Raw genomic sequence first — 13547 nt, 5'->3', positions numbered from 1 at the left:
CTAAAATCTTTAATTGACTAATTATTCGAGCACGGAATTCCGTGGAAATTATATGAACAGTACTGTAAAAGATCCTGTATTTTTTACTGCATTAATTAATCTCCACTAGAAGTAACATATGTAGCTTCAAAGTATGAATAATTGTAACCAACAAGAAATTTAAGAGAATAAAATAAAAATAAACTAAGGTAGAATATTTATTAACACTAGTATTAGGTCAATAATAGGAATTCGTAGTTATATATGTTGCAATGTATGTGTGTAATTAACTTTATATTGTACATAATTAAGAACTCCTACGATAAACGAATTATTCACTGTATTGGTCATCTGTAAAATAGATAAAACCACAATTTGGTAACCTTAATATCTCTGAAATTAATTTACGCAACACCATATGTTTGAGAGCGGTATCACGCGTAGGTTATTGACTTTGTTTTTAAGACAACAATTATGAAAATTCTTACATTTTCAAATAATTTGTGGTGGATGTAACAAACTGAACTGTATTAGCTCAAAAAATGTGTGCTTTATAATGAAAGTGGTAGTATCTATATTGCATTAAAATATTAAATCTAGAAAGTGTTAAAAAATATAATAACTTACAAATGCTATGTCTTGCTTAAATTATCGTTCAGGGATCCAAAACCTTCCAACAGAGTAGAACGTTTTAGAAAATTATTACAAAATACAGAAAAACGGAACAAAATGAGTATTTTTCTTATGAGAGTTCCATTGCATACAGTAACTAGTCGCATAAGTATAAGATTTGTTTGACTTAAAGCTATAATTTCAACCGGTTTTTATTTACCATAGTAACATTTTGTGTAATTACCACGTTGGTAGCACATTTTTTTAATTATCAGGTATATAAATTGTGGAAACTTGAAAAAGAATAACGGAGAAATTAACGGAAATTAACGGTAGAAACTATCCGGTTAAGGATCATAAGGAAAGACAATTTGTTCAATTACTGAGAGAAATGTTAAGGAAAAAATTAATAAATATTACATTTATATTTATTTTATAAAATGTATTTTTAAGTTTATTTATAGTAATGCAAAATACGCTGGACACAGATTATTTAGAACAGCTTTCTCTTACACATTCGATATCTTAAATATTAAAATAGTAATATATAGTTATGCGAAAATGCGTATTAAATTGCATTAAAGGGCTGGATACACCAATACTACTATGGATATTAATGTTCATCAAGTGTCAGTCCTCGACACGCTTTTTGTGTAGCATGCGTTCTCTATGTCACACGCACTGTTCACAAACATGTTGGAATGTTATCCAGACATTTTTTTTTTTTTTTTTTTTTTTTTTTTGAGGGAGAGGCAGGAAAAATGCAATTACGCACACAGGTGGGCCAGCCTGTAGTGTGGGACTCCCCTAAAAAACGGGTTTACCCACTAAAAAACCTCCTCTACTCTTTAGGATTCTAACCTGGGATTGTTTATCACATTACTTCAGGCTAGGCCTAAATTTGGCTTAAGCCCGTGGGGCTCGCTCCTTATCCAGCCGCTCGGTCAAGGGATCTGGGCCACTTCGCGGTCCAGATCGGGTCTCTTTTCCAGGAGGATGCCCCGGACGAACTGTGACAAACAATCCCAGTTCCCCTCATCCTCCATTATCTTTTTCGCAGACCGTATCCACCGAAAAAACCCCGAGTTTTCTTGTGGCCTCCAGGCGGGGCCTTTCCCAACGCGGACAGCGGAAGAAGGTGTGTTCCGCGTCGTCGGGAACGCCCGGGCAGTAGATGCAATCCGGTGAATCGGTCTTGCCCATCGGTTCAGGTACGACTTGAAATAGCCGTGACCTGTTCAGGAACTGCGTGAGGTAGTAATCCACCTCGCCATGCCGCCTTTCGACCCATGGTTGAACCTGCTCGATGAGTCGCGCAGTCCATCGTCCTCGGGTTTCGTGCTCCCAGCTGTGTTGCCACTGCTGGAAGGTTCGGGCACGCTCTTCGGATCTTGCTGCGTCCTTGCCGATCTCGCCTTGTCTCTGATAAATCGCCTTCCTCTCCCCTGCCAAGAGCTTGACAGGGATGACTCCGGCAACCACCAGGACGGCAGGCTCGGATACTGTCCGATAGGCGGAACACACCCGGAGCGCAGCTTGACGCTGAACCCGGGCGAGTCGCAACCTATAACATTCTTGGTAAGAGCGTCTGCCCACACCTCTGCCCCATAAAGGAGTACGGATTGGACTGCGGACATCAATAACCGTCTTTTGCTGGACCGAGGACCCCCAACATTGGCCATCAGCTTACTAAGATAAGAGACCACCTTAGCAGCCTTGTCCGCCGAACGGAAGATCTGGTCTCTCCAGCTAAACTTATTGTCCACCATGACTCCGAGGTACTTGGCGGCACGCGTTGACTGGACCACTTCCCTTCCCACTCGCAGCGGGACGACGGTGTCAATTCTTTTCTTTGTGAGAATCACGATCTCCGTCTTGCTCAGAGCAAGCGAAAGACCGTGATCGGACATCCAGGCGTTGACCACTCGCATGACCTGGTTCAACTTTAGCTGGGCCAGCTCAACGTTGCGTGCGGCGATGAGAGCCGCAACGTCATCGGCGTACCCAACCAAGACGGTTTCCTCTGGCATCTCGGATCTCAGGAGGCTGTCATAAGCGATATTCCAGAGATCCGGGCCGAGTATTGAACCTGCGCGGCACCAGAGGTGACTTCCACCGTCCGCGCTCCGTCTCGAGTGTCATATATCAGACGCCTAGAACGGAGGTAGTCCTCGATGAGCCGCAACAGATACGTTGGAATTCGGAAGGTGTCACGAAGTGCATCCAACATATCGACCCATCTCGCCGAGTTGAAGGCATTCTTGACATCAGCGTAACAAGAAGCACTACTCGGCGGGAGAAATGGTTGTGGCTCTCGGCTCTTTCAACTGCTTTATGTACTTCCGTAATCGCGTCGATTGTTGATCGTCCCTTTCTGAAACCGTACTGACGAGGGCATAGGTCCCCGACAGCTACCACGGCAGAAATCAGGCGGGAACGGATTAATTTTTCAAAAAGTTTTCCAGCCGTGTCCAGCATGATGCAGAGAGAGGTCTGTAGTACGACGGCAGCTCTGGATCACCTTTTCCCTTGCTAATAAGCACCAGCCTGGCGGTTTTCCAGGGAGATGGAAACACTCCTTCAACCAAGCAGGCATTGTACATTCCTCAGCAACAACCCGGGATTGATGGTGAAAATCTTCTTCAGAGCCTCGCTGGGAATCCCGTCCGGGCCGGGAGCCTTGTTGCATTTCAGGGTGAGAACGGAGGTTTCCAACTCCTCAATAGTAAAAAGCGGAACGCTCTCCACCCGTTCGAAGTCAACTAGTGGTCGCTGTGGATGTACAGGAAACAGGGCAGTGACGATCCTCTCCATGGTGGCGCCCTCCATGATGGAGGTGGAGAGCGGGCGCCGAGTTTCTGGGTCACAACTTTGTAACCCAAACCCCAAGGATCGGAATCGACGTCGTCCCGAAGTTTCCTCCAGCTATTCGCCTTGCTCCTGTTGATAGCTCGGCGGAGAGACTTTCTCGCAGTTTTGTAGACATTCCGACTTACGAACTCTATCTGCAGGAATTCTCGCTCTAGTGGCGGCACGTTTTGCTCTAAGGCATGTTCTTCTGAGCTCCGCAATCTCTTCAGTCCACCAGTAGACGGGCTGCTTGCCACGGCGGAGTTTCTTTCGCGGCATAGACCGGTCACAGGCCGAGACAAAAAAAGTTCCATCGTGGATGTTACTAAAGCCTCGGCGCCAGCCTCACCAGGATTCGCCTGCGCTCCCCGAGATATAACCTCGGTGAACTTGACCACGTCCAGTTTATTGGTGTTCCATCGGCGTGGCCCATCCCGGGATGCGGAAACTCTACGGTTTAAATCATGCAGATCAAAACAATGTACTGGTGGTCACTACCCGTGTAATCCTCTACCACCCTCCAGCCAGAGATCGTCGAAAGAAGAGACTCAGACGCGAAGGTTACGTCAGGAATCGTGCCTCTCTGCCCGGGGCGCCTGAAAGTAGCGTGTCGCCCTGGTTGAGGACGACGAGCCCGGCCCTGGCGATGAAGTCCAAGATGTATTTCCCCCGGGAGTTGGTTAGAGGGCATACCCCACTCGACGGCCCTCGCGTTGAAATCACCGCCAACGACAACGTGCCCAGTGGTGCCGAGCACGCTCTCCTCCAAACGATCAATCTTGTCGCGGAAGTCTTGGATGGCCTCGTTTGGGGTGAGGTAGCAACTGAAGAAAGTTACATCCCTACACCTTATCCAGACGAATCCTCGGCCACGTCCGTGACTCCGCACCATAACTTCTTGTGAGTTCCGGGCCCAGAAAGCTGCAGTACCTAGACTGTTCTGGGATCCAAATGCCTGGGTCCCCTGTCCCGATACTGCTCGCTGACTAGGAGCGCGTCGACACCGAGTTCTCGGGCGAGCTGATTTAGAAGATTATCAGCCCCCCAGGATCTTTGAAGATTGGCCTGTAGGATACGGATTATTGGCCTCTGCCTTTTGCCTGTTCGAGTGCGGATCTAAAAACACCGCACTGACCAGAACCAGGTAAGTGACCAAGAGCATTCCCAGCAGAACCTGTCTCCTTACAGAGGAAACAGGAGAGGCTCGAGGTGCAGTCTTTCTTCTTGTGGCCTTGGTCTCCGCACCGGAGGCAGTTGAAACTTCGGTCGGGCCCTCTGCAGGTACGGGAAGAGTGACCGAACGCTAGGCACCGGTAGCATCTTTGCACGATGACCCTTTGTTTGAGCCTGCAACTCACCCATCCGACTCTCTCAGGTGCTGGAGGCTAAGCAGCTTATTAGCGTGCTTTTCGCCCAATTCAAGCAATTGCCATACGCTGCTGGCTCCGATTTGGTTTTGTCAACCAGACCTTGAGACCTCCCGCTTCTTCCGGTAGTTCTGGAAGCGCCTTCTTTAACGCTTTGATCACCTCGTCCTCTGTAGATAGAGGTCTAGGTCTCGGATCTCCACTGAACATCTCGGTTGAAGGGTTCGAATAGAGCCTTTGTCACCAAGAGCGGTTTTGAGGGAAGCAGCAAAACCGTCCTTGTCCCCTCGATTTTCCCAGTTCGAGGAGAACATCCCCGTTCTGGGTTCGTCGGATGGACTTGATTGTAGTCTCCGTCTCTTCCGGTTTCGCCTGGGTTTTAATCTGTCCTAGGACATCGGCGAAAGATCGCCCCCCTAAGGGTTTGATCAAAATCGCCTCAGGCCTAGGCTTCTTGAGCCTGGGTCGTGAAGGCTTCCTGGAAGTTTTGCTAGGGAGTCTCCTTAACCGGTTCAGAGACTTGGACTTTCTTCTTCCCTTTTGCAGGCGTCTTTTTTGAGGCAGCCTCGGCGCGCTTTAGCTGTCTCCTCTCCTTTTTTGACAGGCGTTCCTCTCCCAGTTCCCCAAAGGTGTTTGTGAAGGCGGGCCCCTGCGAGTTGAGAGATGTCGATGGGATTGACGCTGGGATTAGAGCAGCTGCTGGTGCGAGGAACCCCTACCGGAGCAGGAACTAAATCAGCAGCCGGAACGTCCTCAGTCTGTGTGGAAGCAGAGAGAAGAAGACTGGATTCGGCGCTGGATCCAATTCCCTAAGCTCAGGGCTTCCGGCGAAGAACCTCTCTGCCGCTTTAACTACTCGCTTTCTGGCTTGGGTCTGAGACTCAGCCAGATAAGCTTGAGCTTGAGGTGAATCAGATATGACACGGTTCATGATGTCGCGCTCCTGCTTCACCGCCTTCAGCCTGATCTTCCGGCATTCCTCGATTTCACCAAGGAAATCATCGAGTTTTAGAATTCCATCCTTAATCGCCTTGTTCACGTTCCTCTGAGTAAGGAGAGCCTTGGCCATCTCCTTCAAAGAGCTTTCATTTTTTTCAGTGACAGGTCCTCCTCTTCGCTGGCATCGTCATGCTGCTGCTGAAGCATTTGCAGACCGAATGCCGCACGAAGAGAGCTGTTGCTGGGAGGAATTCCTTGAGGTGTTTCCGGGTTGGTCACCTCCATCGCCAGATCGACCTCCTCTTTCCTCTTTCCGGATCCGGACGACGATCCGGTGTCACAACAGCCTTGAACGGCACCGGCGGAGGGGAGGTTTTAAGTCTCCTCGTCGGCGTCCCAGTCGTCAAGGTCGGAGACCTTTGCATAATTGAACTGCGCTTGAAAGCGGCTTGCTCCTTCTCCTTTCCATTACTCCTGTGTGTAGTTTGACAGTCCATGCTTTTTTGTCACCAGCGCATCGTGCGGCAAGGAGCGGGCCCGTTCATTGGCCGAGAGCGGGTGTACCCTTGGAGGTCCTCCTCCCGTAGGAGAGTGGACGCCCCTACCCCAGTTCCCCGGGGCCCGAACCTCCGTTTGCCCAGCCCCGATACACACAAGGTGCCGTACGTGCTGGGGGGTCGCCCGTGGCAATGCAGAGTCCGATCCCTGCATCCATGCCGCACTTCCTGACCAAGGACCGAAGTAGCTGGCTTCTGACAACACACTGGAGAGGGGCCATCGGCAGTGCGAGGCACACATCAGTCCCTGCAGCAAGTCAGGGACACTCCCAGGACTCCCCAGCATGCGCCGGTCGAAAAGAAGGTGGAAGGGACACCCGTAATGCGGGGTCGAAAAAAAGAAGAAGGCGAGCAAAGTTAGCTCAGAAAAGAATAAAGACAGTGAGCTAAGACCTAAAAGATGGGAAGAAAGGCCCTAGCTCTGGAAGAACTGTGAGAAGGTTCTCACAGCTTGGCTCAGGTACCCCGGGGTCGCCAAAACACCCGTTACAGTGGAAAGCCCACTGCCCCTGAGGGATAACATACTCTGTATGTTATCCCAGACATACATAGTACGAAATTACTAATGAAATGAGTTTTATATTTTTTCCTATTTGTCAATGCAGATAGATTTTAAAATATAAACATATATCTATATTTTTACATATGTGTCTCTATTTATTTAATACCATAATTTTGACTAGGTTGTAGCATAATAGCATTAAAATTTTGCATACCTATTAGTTAACATGTTGGATCTTACCTTATTTAAAAAAACAGTTATTGTTACTAATTCAGCGTAACTGACATTTTAAAACATCCATATTTTTTAACCAACTTACGGTAAAACCAGTAAGAAACCGAAATACTATTACAATAGTAGTATGGAAATAAATGTTTTACGATAGTATGAAAACGTTTTTGTGTTTTAAACATAAGAGCTATTTCAATACAAAATAATGTATCTGCATATTAATCATGTCAATGTGTATTTATTGAAACATTGTAAATATTTATAATTAATTTTGAGTTTGAACAAAATAACTTCTAAATGTTATGAAAGTTTATTAAAATATAAATATAGTCAAACATTCATATCGAGAAGCGTAACAGAATGTAAATAATGAGATCTATAAAAAATACGTAAAAGTGATAAATACAACAAAGATTATTATTTATAGTTTCAATATTGAAAATAGATTTGTTAAATTCATGGCCTCTCTGCGGCACTATACTGAGAGATAATCGAGTCACTCTAATAGCTAATAACAATCGAAACATAGCAATATATTAAGTTCAAAAAAAACGAAACCAGTTGTCTGTAAATTCGGTATACTGGCGATAGTTAAACGTGACAACGTCATAAGAAAATATTCATGGAATGGTTGCATTTTTAAAAAGGAAATTGTAATTTTATTTGTTTAATAGATATTTTGTATGGATATAGAGGAGGTTTTATTTATTTAGGATTTATTTCTACGCATAAATACAATTATGTCAATTTTTCTACAATGTACAGAGTTTTTACAAGTATGAATGTGCGTTCAGCAATTGTTTTACAACTTTTATTTACAACTTTAAAACAAGTGTGATATTTAACTTCTTACAATTTGTGTTATTCTGTTGAGAGTAGGGCGATGATAGGAAAAGTAGAAAAATTTACTTAATTATTTTTTCAAATTTAATTATAATTTGTTGTAAAAAAGTAATAATATTGAATAATTTATTATAAGAATAAACTGTGATTATATTATTGTTCATAAATCTTAAATTTAAAATTTGGAAACATCATTACAATTTTGTAACTATAGCTTTTAGAAAGCCCTTCTCAATGTGTTTGATACAGGAGAAAACTGATCCCTTTCACGGCAGGCTGGTCCAACCTGTCACTTCAGACACGTTGTTATGATATGTGTAAGATAACATTTATGTTTTAATTCTTTGAAATCATTGCTACGCTCGATAATTATTTCGATCGAATAGTAAATCCATTGATTCTTTACTCATCATGAAATAGTTCTGTTAACTTATTATTATAGTTTTGTCAATTATAGTATAACCTACGATCCCTGCACTAGCGGACCGAAGCTATTTATTTTAATGATGAAAGCACGAATATTCGACAATATATCACTGAACATACATTTAATATCGAAATAATCATTACCTTTATCGCCGCAATTATCATTGTTATAAACAATTGACACCACATTCACTTTTCACTGCACTTGATACTTGACGAAAGTAGGAGAGAGAGCAGATGTCGAACGGGTTCCGCGCTCTCGCTTGCACTTCAAACCTTAAATGGAACGCTTCAGAGCGAGGTAACGCCCCATGACGTCATAATTTTTGGTGCGTGCAACCGGCTCCATCGAATTATAAGACGTTGTCACGTCGAAAATCATGAATTATTGTATTGAAAATTATTAGTTTTAATATGCATGCTAACTTTTATTCTTTGCATTTTCAATGAAAGCCACCAATTTTTTAATACTTGATCTTATTTTCTTAACTACCATGTATTTTGTGGTCTATAATACTACAATTATGGTTCCGTCTTTTAAACATCGACTGTTTCCTTTTACATTTTTAATCTTTCTTATCCCGTATTTTTATTAAGGCATTTCATAGGACGCAATGCCATGTTTATAGTTCTTATAGAATTCGAATCAAAATTGCATTTTTCGACTGCAATAAAAAGATATCAAATATTTAAATACAAAATACACATCACACACACACGCACGCGCGGCGCGCACACACACACACACACACACACACACACACACACACACACACACACACCAACCACACATACAACCACTTGTATGTGGTTGTGGTACTTAGAAATATTTTAAACGTCACATTTGTTTCAATAACTGTCAAGAATGGAAACTAACTTTAGTCACACTTGTCAATTAAATATGTACATGTAGTTTGATATAACTTAAACATTACATAATTAAAATAAGACATAGAAATTGTTCGTTAAGACTTTTTCCAACGAATAAGAGCTTTCGTACATTAATAGAAAACTTCATCATACCGTTAAATTAGCTTTTGCTAACTGATTAGACGTGTAACGGTTCACATAGTTTAATTCCATTGTTTTCCTCGGATTACTTGAATATCGTATAAATCCCGATAAAGTCAGCAATACCGTTTAGGGAATCCATGTAGTGCTCGTAACATATTCTCCCCGAGATGCCAGCCAACGCTCCTCCAGCACATAAAAGTGACAGTAAACTTTACGGACACTTTATAGTTGTTATGAAGCCCACAACAGTCCTAACTTTTGGTTTTATTATATATGAAATAGCCCCAGTGGCATTTAAAACCCTGCCTACGTTCAACAAGGGTAGGTCCGGTAGTGGATGTAGTTGTTATAACTAACTTCTCTATAACTTTACATTAAAAATTGTAGTTTTCAGCTCCCATTTTTAACAAGTTATTTGTTTTTATTCAGTTGAAATGCATACCGAGTGCATTCGTTATATTGAATCAAACTTTCATCTCTTACATTATGGAATGATATGACTGTGACCATATATTCGAAACTGCTGGGAATTTCATAAATATGGATATGCCATTTAGTAAACCTTTTCAACGTATTTCATATAATAAGCAAAGAATTATTAACTCATAAAGGCCTTTAGTTATAACATTGTTATATTGTACACTGTGTAAAGGCATGATGTTGACTGATTAAAGACCTTTACGTAAAATTATGATATATTTTTTACGGATATAATTTTTAAAATATAGTTAACCTCTTTTCTTTATTAATCGTCCTAAAGCAGATATTCTCAATACACTTAAGTATACATGCAAAATATTATAACTAAAAACATTTATCAGTTATGAAATTTGTTTGTAAAACCACATAAAAATAGGCTCGAAGCACATTAAGTCCATGGGAACTTTACTTATTTTGGTATAATATTCCGTAAAAGAGTCATCTTCGAATTTGGTGTAATATCATTAAGATACAGTGTTTTAGATTTTTAATAATCTTGCTTTAACTGGTTATAAGAATTCAAACAAAGTAAATACTATAAGCGAATATTATTAAAACAATGTGAAGACGTAGTGTAACACATTGAAGGAGGGATGTTAATTGGTTTTATGAAATTAATTTACCACATACGTGGTTCTGTGTTACAGTTACCCATGTCATGAGTCTTGTGTTCTTTACGATAATGGTGTCGTGTATGAGCCGGCAAGGTTTGTATGTTAGTGTTTCCCACATACACAGAATGTTTAGTACCCCTTAACTTATGTAACTTACTCGTGTCGTGAGAGGAATTTCATATTACCCGTTTTTGCATTACTGTCGTAAACTATATAAGTTCTTATGCTACCTTTCTTTCCATTGAAAACTACCTGTCATGTTGATCTTGTTATGTTTTTACAAGCTTCCAAAATTTTAAACTGGTGTTTTATCTTGTTCTTAAGATGTCCTTCCAAAAAATATCTATTTCATATTTAGACTTAAAGAAAATCATATATGAGAGAAACCTTTGCATCTCCATAGGCAGAAATTTGAGAAATTGTGTCCTGAATGTTCAACAGCACTCAGCGAATTTCCATGGTTAGACATGCACAATGATAGTGCACCCCCTAATTATTCTTTATATAAATATATATAAAGAAGAATATATATATATATATATTATTATTTATATTTGTATGGAAGATAAAATTGTACTAATGAAATTTTTATTGAATCATATTACCTTATGATTCATTTTAGTTCAATGAGTAAGTATCATTTCAGTGTTAAAATAACAAGTTTAAAGGGGTTAGGGAGGGTTACACAAGAGTGCGAGTATAAAATAATGTCACTAATATATGCAACTGACAATATTCACTTTATTACTTTTTTACCTCCACGAATAAAAATGTAACAAGTTTGAAACCTCACATGGTTTTAATAAGTTTTTTCATATTTATTTATTCTTAAACTTTCTCGTTGATAATACCGATACCTATAAGACCAATGTAAAAATATTCACTAATGTTCTAAACATCGCTTGGTGTGACATGCATCTACATCGAATCAAGTGTTTCTCATTAAAACTTCGTTTTAGATATCTCGTAAAGACAGACAGGCAGATTGACAGGCAGGCAGATAGTAATAAATGTCTTCGCTAATGCTCTAACGCAGCGTATTTTTTTAAAGAGTGAATCCTTTGAGGTCGGAGTTGCGGCATGGTACTCTACTAATAAAGACCTTTAATTTGATGTATTACTCCACCTATTGTCTCAATTAAGATTTTCATTAAGATCTCCTTGCCATGACAACAAAAATGGTAGTTACTTGATAAAGTAGATTTATATGTGCAGCATTGATGTAGCAAGTGTTATTGTTTTACCTGTAATCGTTCGGAGATACCAAGCTGGTGTGGGACTCTTTTTACACCCTGTATATAACCAGCTACAAAATGACCTTGTATTAATTATATTATTATTATCTTATATTACAGTAATTGTTTAATTAGTAGAAATGTTTTACATAAAAAATAATATAAAACAGATTAAACAAGAATAAACATTTGAACACGGATTCGAAGAATCCATCTTCAGGAACTTGTAGGTTGACCTTAACAGAATTACGGTTAAAGTTTAGATCAAATACTTTTCGAGGCTACATTTTTAATATAAAACTATTTAGTATTATATAATTTTTTCGTAGAATTTTTCGATATGTCTTATTTTAAAGATAATACGCTTTCTGGTTTTGTCCAAATTTACACTCGGTGTTCGGATAAAATCTGAAAATTTTAAATTACTTTTCATCCTAACATTCGAAAAGAATATAATTTACTGGAAAATATAAAAAAGAATGCATGTTTACATTATCTTTAAAATTAGACGTCTCCTGTGATTATACGGCCAAAAATACGGTCAAAGGGAAGCTTAACGTTGTTTGTTATGGGCTTTTCAAGGGACTTTGCACTACAGCCGCCTCCTATTTTGAAAACTCGTTCTAAATATTTTTGTTTAATGTAATTTCTTTAAATTTCACATAAACACACTCCAAAAATCAAACCACAGCGTGTAGTAAAATTTCTTGCAAATATAATACTATTTTAAATTTTAAAACGATTAATAAACATATAATTTTCACAGCATCTGTACTACGTATATTTTTATGTCAAATATTGTTATATTTATTTCACTTAATTGGTAATTAGGTAAAAAAACAATCAAGAAAATTGATTACGTGCCCTGTAGAGTTTAAATGTTTCCTCGAGTGTATTAGTTAAAATGTAATATGGACGGGAGTATAAAAGTAAATAGTCCGTATGAATGTATAAATGTAAGTATCTACTATACTTGACAAGTATAGTAGATAAGTTATAATTAACGAGATATTAAGGTTTTCCATAGTGATAGTGCAAATGGTCCCAATCTTGCGAGAGGACCTAGTGACCTCTGTGTATGTTTTCATCTCTGGCTCAGATTTCTTAAATATTCATAATAAATTAGATTAGAATTTCTAGTAAAATTATGGGACGGCGTCATAACATCTCTGAACGACAAAATTCCTGTCTTGTGGTAGATCCCAGTGTGCCAGGCCTTTTCTACCACAAGTACGTGGCTGCTTGAAATGAATGATGAGGTTTAAAGCTTCTTCGGATTTGTCACTTGTAGGTCTTTTTTTAATACATAAATTGTTATTCTCATCTTTGACTTCGGTGTGATTACAGATGTATTTGTATGTATTGGGGGATTTTTTTATTGCTTGAACTTACAATTTATGATTTATCAAATGGAGAAAAAGATATATTTCAGTTTTTGAAATATTAGATTTAAAAAAGGGTCTTCTACAATTAGGAGTACGTTACATTACGTATCGAGTAACAGTGATTCTTGAGGCTGCATAAAAAATGTATATGGATACATGCATTAATATTTCACATGTTAAATTATCATATGATTATATTGAGTTGGTAATTCAGATACTTACGTAATAGCTTGCCGAATATAAAACTTTTAATTATTTAGTTTAATCATCAAAATATCATCTTCATTTATAGGCTTTGGTAACGCTAAGCTAAATCTAAAGTATGTAGTTTAGTTCAATCTATAAATAGCGTGCAAACATAGACATACATGTAGAAATGATTTTTTTTCCAGTTCCGTAGGTTTTACTATCGTTCAGTTAAATATATCCTTTTCCATACATATAGAACAGCGTGCATAGCACTGGATAATATCCTGTATTGTTTAAAACTTTATATTATCACGTTTGCCAGTC

Source organism: Homalodisca vitripennis, chromosome 3 (assembly GCF_021130785.1).
Source record: "Homalodisca vitripennis isolate AUS2020 chromosome 3, UT_GWSS_2.1, whole genome shotgun sequence".
NCBI lineage: Eukaryota > Metazoa > Arthropoda > Insecta > Hemiptera > Cicadellidae > Homalodisca > Homalodisca vitripennis.
This window is presented reverse-complemented; position numbering follows the sequence as displayed.